The 8,127-nt window shown below is 40.9% G+C and overlaps 1 protein-coding gene across 1 annotated transcript in view; it reads right to left on the bottom strand.

Annotated features, from left to right (window-relative positions):
- LSAMP (limbic system associated membrane protein) overlaps window positions 1-8,127 on the bottom strand; it is a gene marked incomplete at its 5' end in the record, with an annotated part of 235,479 nt that overhangs the window by 136,433 nt on the left and 90,919 nt on the right. The window lies entirely within an intron of this gene.

Genomic DNA, 8,127 nt, shown 5'->3' with positions numbered 1-8,127 from the left:
TGTGACTGCACACTCAATGTATGAATTCTCTTCCTCTTGGTAAACCTTCTGTGCTGCTCGAGGGGCTTTTCTGGTCCTTGAACCTCTGAATAATACAACTTCTGCATATAAAACATTCTGGTATCTCTTCCTCTTTGAGATAGAAAGCAGCCTAGAGATGAAAATACGCTTGCACTCAAGCTGTATTTTTCATAATTATGCATCTTCAGGGTTTCATAACGACCAATTTAATCACTTTTGCTGTTTAGAGGGCCATAACAGCCAATCACGATAATGGCTTTGGTATTTGGTAGGAACCATTTAACGCCCAAGAGCTCTTGTTCTGAGTCACTTGATGCCACTTAAGTTTGATAGACAGCCTCTCATTAGCACAAGTTGCAAAACCTCCAGCACAAAGCTCATTCCTTTAAAACAAACTCCATTCATTGATCCCAGAAGTCTCCAAGGAAATCATTAACCTGGCCTTGGCGTGTGTATGCATGTGTTTGTCTGTGTGAGAGAGAGAGTGAGTGAAAGAAAGATCAGCACCCAATCAGGATTTGTTTCCATTGATTTTCCTCCATGAATGTTTTTATTCTCTGTTACGCATTCACTACATGCATGCAGTGGGAGGGGGTAACAAGTGAATAGGGCTTTAGTACTTCCAAAGGGAACCAAGTGAGATCATGGCTGTGGTAGCATTCAAACACAAGGCTTCTCAGCTGAATCTCTGCCATTTCCACTAGTGTTTTCCTATCTGCCCTTATGACAGAGAACCTAATGTGGAGAAAAGAGCCTATAGAAAATGGTATATTCAGATGTGAAAGTGGAGAGCTTTGTAGAGAACCACAATAGTCCTGGTTCTCAATCCATCCTGGGATGTGGTTGGAATCAGAATGCTGGCTCACAATGTGATCCAACAGAACACTTGGTGTCTTCTTATGCTTCAATACCACCAAGTGCATACCAAGTATCAGTTAACCATAAATAACCAAAGCATGATATCTGAACTGATTCATGAGCCATGAGTGTCTCTCAAAGAACCTAGAGATGGGTGAATCTGTCAATTTCAGTTTCCATCAGTTTCTTATTTTTTGTCCAATCTTAAATTCAGTTCTTCATATTTTCACATCAGCTTGTGGTAGTTTTTTTAAAGTCCTCATGGAAATCATCAGCATTTTAGTGCAAATTTCTTCAAATATACACATTTTTGTATTCCATTTTGCCCTATGTACACATTTTTTGCAAATCAATTTTCCCTAATATAATACAGTTTTGTATGCCGCATATATATATATATATATATATATATATATATTCATGAATATATAATTTTCTATGTGCACTTTAACCTAGCATATACATCTTTGTGCATATTACTTGGTTGGATAATAGCATTTGGAGAAGCACACATTTTGAAGGATGGTTGAGCTTTGGTTTGGCTATTGTTTCAGAAAGTGCGAATTAGGTTGGGTTCACTATTGAATGTGAACTTGAATTGAATTTTCTCCCCCAATCCTGAAAGAACCATACAAAAGGAATGCTACTAGCAACATACAGAATAAGGCAGCCTTTGCCAACCTGATGTTTTCCAGCTGTTTTGAACTATAACTCCCAGCCAGCATAGTTGTGTAAGCTGGGACTGTAATTCAAAACATGTGGTTGACATCAGGCTGGCAAAGGTTAGTATGAGGTATTCATTATCACACTTTACCCTTATATAATATCAAGTTCAGAATTTGATGCTGCATACATTTGTTTGGGTCTATTAAATACCAATTCCCTAGCCACATCCTAAAAGAACACTCTTTTGTTTGTATTCTTCACTTCTCTGACCCTTGGGGAAATAACTCCTATGACAGATAATTAAGAAGCTCCCTTGATCATAGAATCATAGAATCATAGAGTTGGAAGAGACCACAAGGGCCATCGAGTCCAACCCTCACTATTTCCACAGCTGCTCACTATTTCCCCCCTCCTTTGGCTTGTTCCCCCCCCCCCCATTTGTCTTGTACCCAGGCTGTTTGGATCTTCCAGTTTGGTTCAGATACCTCCTCCCTATATCTGTGACTTGTCTACTGTCCTCTTAAAATTGCTCAAGTCCCAGAGCAGATGTAGCATGAGTCAGCCCAATACTTTTTTCCTGCCTGAGGCAGAGCAGCAAATTGCAGCTGCTTCAAGTGAAGGTGTACAGAACCTAAGGCCGGCCAAGTTGTTTCGGCTCCCGAAGCAGAAAATTCCACAAGCGTCTCTTCCCCTTCCTGGCATTGAAAATACAATAAAAAATAAATTAAAACAGCCAACAATTTTCTGCCTTTTCATGGCACCCAGGCTATGCACACACTCCTGGTTACTCTACATCTGGTGCCCTCCCACCACTAGTTTTAGAATTATAGTACACATGACAAAAGCCACAATCCACATCTATCCTGCTGTTTCTTATGAAATACACTACTGCATTTTGATGCCTTTCCCCCCAAGCCAGCTTGGATCCCAATTGTGAAAAAGAAATACTTAGCTATGTTTTAAGTAATGTGCACCCAGGATCCAAAATCTGTTGCCTTAGGCAATGCCTTCACTCCGGCTAATGGCAGGACCAACCAACCTTGTTTATTGCAATGGCATTTGAGAGCATCAGTGAATATTGAAACCTGTGTTCCAATTTTCATTCAAGCAATACCTACTGTATTTTTTGCTCTATAAGACGCACCAGACCATAAGACGCACCTAGTTTTTGGAGGAGGAAAACAAGAAAAAAAAATATTCTGAATTTCAGAAGCCAGAACAACAAGAGGGATTGCTGCGCAGTGAAAGCAGTGATCCTTCTTGCTGTTCTGGCTTCTGGGATAGCTGCGCAGCCTGCATTCACTCCATAAGACTCACACACATTTCCCCTTACTTTTTAGGAGGGAAAGAGTGAGTCTTATAGAACAAAAAAAAACGGTATATCCAAACATAGGATAGGTCAAAAACTGATTTTGTAGCTCTTCTTAATAGATAATACTTTGTTTAAGGCTAAAAGATGTGGGGTTTTTCTCTCTCTCAATATGATTGCCACACTTTAAAAAAAACTAAGACAGTAATAGAAAGGCAGTCTTCAGAGTGAAACAACTTTTAAACGAGTACATCACTGCTGTGGTTATTCTACCAGAAGGTTATAATTATATCACAAAACGTACTTCATATTATGAGTCACTTACCTATATCCATGCTGCAATTTTATTTTATCAGAATACCAGAAAATTCATAGCTGTTAGAATCTGCTTCCTACAACTTTGTCTTGGGGGAATAGAAGCCCATGGAGATTAATACTAGTTGTTTGTATTGTTATGAATTTGGGGTGTTAAGTTGTGTGCCAGCCTCCTCTAATCCCTGGATCCAGCAAGTGTCAGAATTTAATCAAGGCTTCTAATTTTTGGAATAGTCAGACTCACCTCCTGGTGAGGTGTAAGGAGAACAAAGGAAGGTGCTCTGTGGGATATGGCTAATGGGTGGGCAATTCAGACAGAGAGAAGGACAAAACCAGAGTTTAGAGTTGTGATGTGACCTAGAAGTAAAGCAGCAAGCTGGAGAGAGAGAGTCAGAGCAGCGTTTGAGTGCAATGTCTGAGTTCTGTTAGAATCCAAGGCTGCGGCTATGGCAGAAACAAGACCTTTTAGGGGTGTCAATGCTGTGAACCTGTTCTTTGTAGGCTCTGGTTGTATCTATATGTAAATAAACCACATATCCAGCACCGTATCCACTGTGCCTCATTCCCCAAAGGAAACATGAACCCTGGGTAAGTGCCTGCAAGCCCTGGAATCTCGCTCGGAAATTGGGGTGGCGTGCAATAATTTAAGCTATTGCAAAAGTATGAACATAAGAAGAGACTTTCTGGTTCAGGCTAATAGCCCATCCAGCATCCTGTTTTCACAGGTGCCCATGGGAAACCTGCAAGCAGGATTCAAGCACAACATCACTCTCTCCTGTGGTTTCCAACAGCTGATATTCAGAAGCATTACTGCCTCCAACGGTGGAGGCAGATCATAGCCATCATGGCTGGTAGACTTTGATAGCCTTCTCCTCCATGAATTTATCAAAACCTCTTTGAAAGTCTGTTGGGCCATACATAACTATGCAATATTGTGTATAAGACGATATTATTTCCTTAGAAATAATAATCCTAAATTGTGGATCGCCTTATACATGATTGGTGACAGCAGGCAGCAGGAGATTGGATGCTTGATTGGTTGCTGCCGCAAGGCCTGCTGCGTGTGATTTGCTCAACAACTCTGGGAAATCTCCCCCCCTCCAAAAAAAAGTTCAACAACTTTGTGCAATTCCCCCCACCCCATTTTTTTTGTTGCGGTCCAAAAAATAGGGGTTGTCTTATATATGGGGGCATGTTATACATGGAACAATACAATATCTGTCCTGAATCTTCCAACATTCAGCTTCATTGGATGTCCTCAGATTATGAGGAAGAAAAAAAATCTCCATCTATTTTCTCCATGCCATGCATATTTTTTCCATTTCAGATTCCTCACCACTACTGCATGTCCTGTCTAGTTCACATAGTTTGTGTTAGGCATCCTGGTTGTTGTGTGAGCAACAGAAGGCTGTGTCAAAGATTCTGATCTGTTGATTGTATGCTCCTAGATTTGGCCTGAGAGTTGCTTCCCCAACAGCACGTGAAAGCTGAGTGCTAGGGTGGATTCCTTAGCTATCTTGGCTATAGACAAAAGGTCTATACTCTGGTCTATACTCTGGTCTATACAAAAGGCCTGTGGTCTTCTTTTTCCTGATTGCTGTGGATAACCAGTATGAATGCAGTCTTATCTCCTGGTTGTCAAAAGACCCCTTGTGCTCATTCATTGACCTTTCCTTTGCTTAGAGTTAGAGATGAAGAAGGAATTTGTTTGGTGCCCTTAAGATACTGGAACTCCCAATTGGATTTCACACGTCTCCAGATTTTGTAATGCAGTTTTGATGCATGGAAATATGGATTTTATGGTTTAAATGTGTACAAAATACATATTTTATGGGAAAGCACACTGAAAAGCATTGGAAAATATCTATTTTGGGGAAGTGTATATAAACATGAATACAAATAATGCTTACATTTTTTCATATATGCTTTGTAATTTCTTTTTTAAAAATTCTTTTTATTAAAGGTTTTCTTCAGCAACAAAAGTTTTCAATTCACAGAGTTCTTTCTAAAGATCAGTTACATTCGACGTGAGACACTACTGTTATAGGCAGTATGAGGTTGGGGGAGAAGAAAGGTGGGGAGAGAGAGGGGGGGAAAGAAGGGGGATAGTAAACTTCCATTCTTTTACATAGTGTATGTGAGGGGCTTTTGTGTCAGCGTTGCATGGATAGGTTCCTCATCTATAATTTTATTAGTTTTCATTGGCATTGAGAGAGATTGGGGAGACCAGGGCATGGTTGGTTGCATTTGGTTGATGGCAGTGAGTTTTATTTGTGTGTGAGAGAGGGAGGGGTTAGAAGCAACTCCAGAACTGGTCCTATTATATATTTTACAAGCCAACAATGCACATTCACACTACAAAGAACCCATAAGCCACCTGATCTAAGCAGCTAGGAGCATCATAACTAGACACTGGAGGGACCTGTCAGGAGTGAACATAGACCACTGGTACCAAGCTGTATAGGAAACATTCCCAACTAGAATAGCTAACCAACAAATCAAAATTAGCATGGGGACAAACAAAAGAGGATGCCTTCACCCCGGTGTGGCTCCCCTTTACTACGTACGCAGCCCAACAAAACAACAACATAACCCTCCCTATGACAGCATGCAAATCGATATGGCTAATTTCATATATTCTTTTAAAAAGTCCATGCAAAACAGGATGGAGCAGATGGTAGACTGAATGTCAATGAAAATGAAATGGGACAGAATTAGGCTGATCTCTCTACCTCTAATAACTATCTTCTTTGCACCTTGATCTTTATTCCTATCCTTGCTGCTCCATCAGTCACCTTTTTTCTTCATCTGCTACAGATGGATTTCCCAGCATTGACCCACCAGCTTGAAATGACATGTCCATCTGCTTTATCCATCTTACATCTCATTTATCTCTGGGTAGATGCCTTTGGCTTCAGTTAGGACTATTCCTCCTGTTTAGACTCCCTGGTTGGATTGGAAGGAACACTATCCAAGCCAAAAATGCCCTCATCTTTAAAAAAGAAAGAAAAGAAAAGAAAATCCCATGCACTGGTCTGCATTTACATCGGCAGACAACAGCAATGCTCTGGACCTCCATAAGTATTTGATAAGGGATAAGCACAAGGCACATACTGTGATGTGCTGAACACAAAGCTTTCTTATCATCCAATGCATCTGTTTGCTTTTCTTCCTTCTTGTCTGAACTTCTAGCTTGCCTGCCTTTCCTTGGCTTGTGTCCCAGGCAGAAAACTCAGGACAAGGAATTGATTTTTGTCAAATGCTCAGAAAAACAAATACAGAAGAGGTGAGAGTCTTGCCTCCAGGACCCTTTTGCCTTTCCTGACTACTCTCCCATGAATCTGCTCAATAGCAGAATAATTGAAATCACTCTTGATCAATAGATTAGCCTTTCCAAGGTCCCCATTACCTGTATTAACAACGGCTCTTAAGTGTGCTGCTCCCTATGAATGCTGTGGCCAAAATGAACCTTTTCCAGCTCCCGTGCTCCTAGCCTTTAATCCTCTGAGGTGGCAAATCTGTCTCTGGGCTTGAGATTAGAGAAGGGGCTTCACATGATTAAATAATTCTGCATATGCAAAATAAAATAAAATAAAATAAAAAATCCTCCCACGTAGACTATAACTCTTATCCTTGACATCCAGTTTTCTATATGAATAGAGAGGTTTTTTGTTTGTTTTTTTAATGCAGAGCCTGAAGTGGTATAAGCCCTCCCATCAGATGTCAAAGAGAAAAATAACTACCAAACTTTTAGAAGACATCTGAAGGCAGCCCTGTTTAGGAAAGCTTTTAATGTTTAATAGGTTATTGCATTTTAGTGTTTTGTTGGAAGCTGCCCAGAGTGGCTGGGGAATAAATAATATATTATTATTATTATTATTATTATTATTATTATTATTATTATTAAAAAATGTCAGTGACAACTAGGCTTTTAACATAAGGCATGTCCACACAACAAAATGGAGACGGGAGGGATTGAGACCATCATTCCCACCCCTTTGTTGGAAGTGCAACAGTAGAGATCATTCAATATGCCTTCAGCAGGAGGTTGATGCCCTCGCCGTACCAGGTGGACAGAGCTAGAGCAAGTGTGGGGAACCAGTGACCACCTAGCCAGTGTTGGACTCTAACTCCCATCCACCCCAGGCAGCATGGCCAATGGCTAGGGAATTATGGTCCAGCAAATATCTGGAGGGTCATATGTTCTCCACCCTTGTGCAAGAGGAACTGCATAGGACAGAGCCACAGAAGGTGCATTTCACTACTAACATCTAGAAGATCCAGAATAAGTGAATTTATTGGTGCTCTGGTGGAAGCTGATGGAAACAGGAGCATCTGTTGGGTGTAGTGAAGGGTTAACCTTCTATGCCTCGAGCCTGAGAGGAGGCGCTTACAAGGGAAGTAAGCCAGGACGTGACGCAAACAGCTTGGAATGCTGTGTACTAAGTGGAAATCGAAAGCAGTCTGTTACGACGCTGCAAGCAGAGAGAGAAGATGCAGCTTAACTCAGATGGAAGTTGGAGTTTGTAAATACGCTATTTTTGTGCCAATAAAGAGATATTAGGACAGAAGAAACGTTTGGGACTGATTTACTGCTCTTTCGACACACGACCGCTGTGTAACTCTGCTAATTGCTTTACGGCCACACTGCGTAAACAGAAGTTGCAGAAATGCCCAAGGGAAGCGTGGCTGGGCGCCAACAATAAAGCAAGAAAACTATCCAATAGCATCTAGCACTGGTGGGACAGAGATGGCCAAACATTGATGTGAACCCTCTTTGGGGGGTGCTGCTGCCAGACAGATATATTTTCAAAGAGCAGAGAAACTTGTGATTCTGATATATTCTTTCTATGCCCCAATCCAAACCACTGCAGTTAGAAGTAAAAATGTGAGTCTAGTAAATTCCCCGATTGGATGCTAGCACTGTCACTCAAAGAACTACATCCCTTTCTCTGTTT

The sequence above is a fragment of the Podarcis pityusensis genome, assembly GCF_964106645.2.
Source record: "Podarcis pityusensis genome assembly, chromosome: 4".
In the NCBI taxonomy this organism is placed as follows: Eukaryota; Metazoa; Chordata; class Lepidosauria; order Squamata; family Lacertidae; genus Podarcis; species Podarcis pityusensis.
Note: the sequence above shows the minus strand (reverse complement) of the source record. Positions and strands in the feature narration are given on the sequence as shown.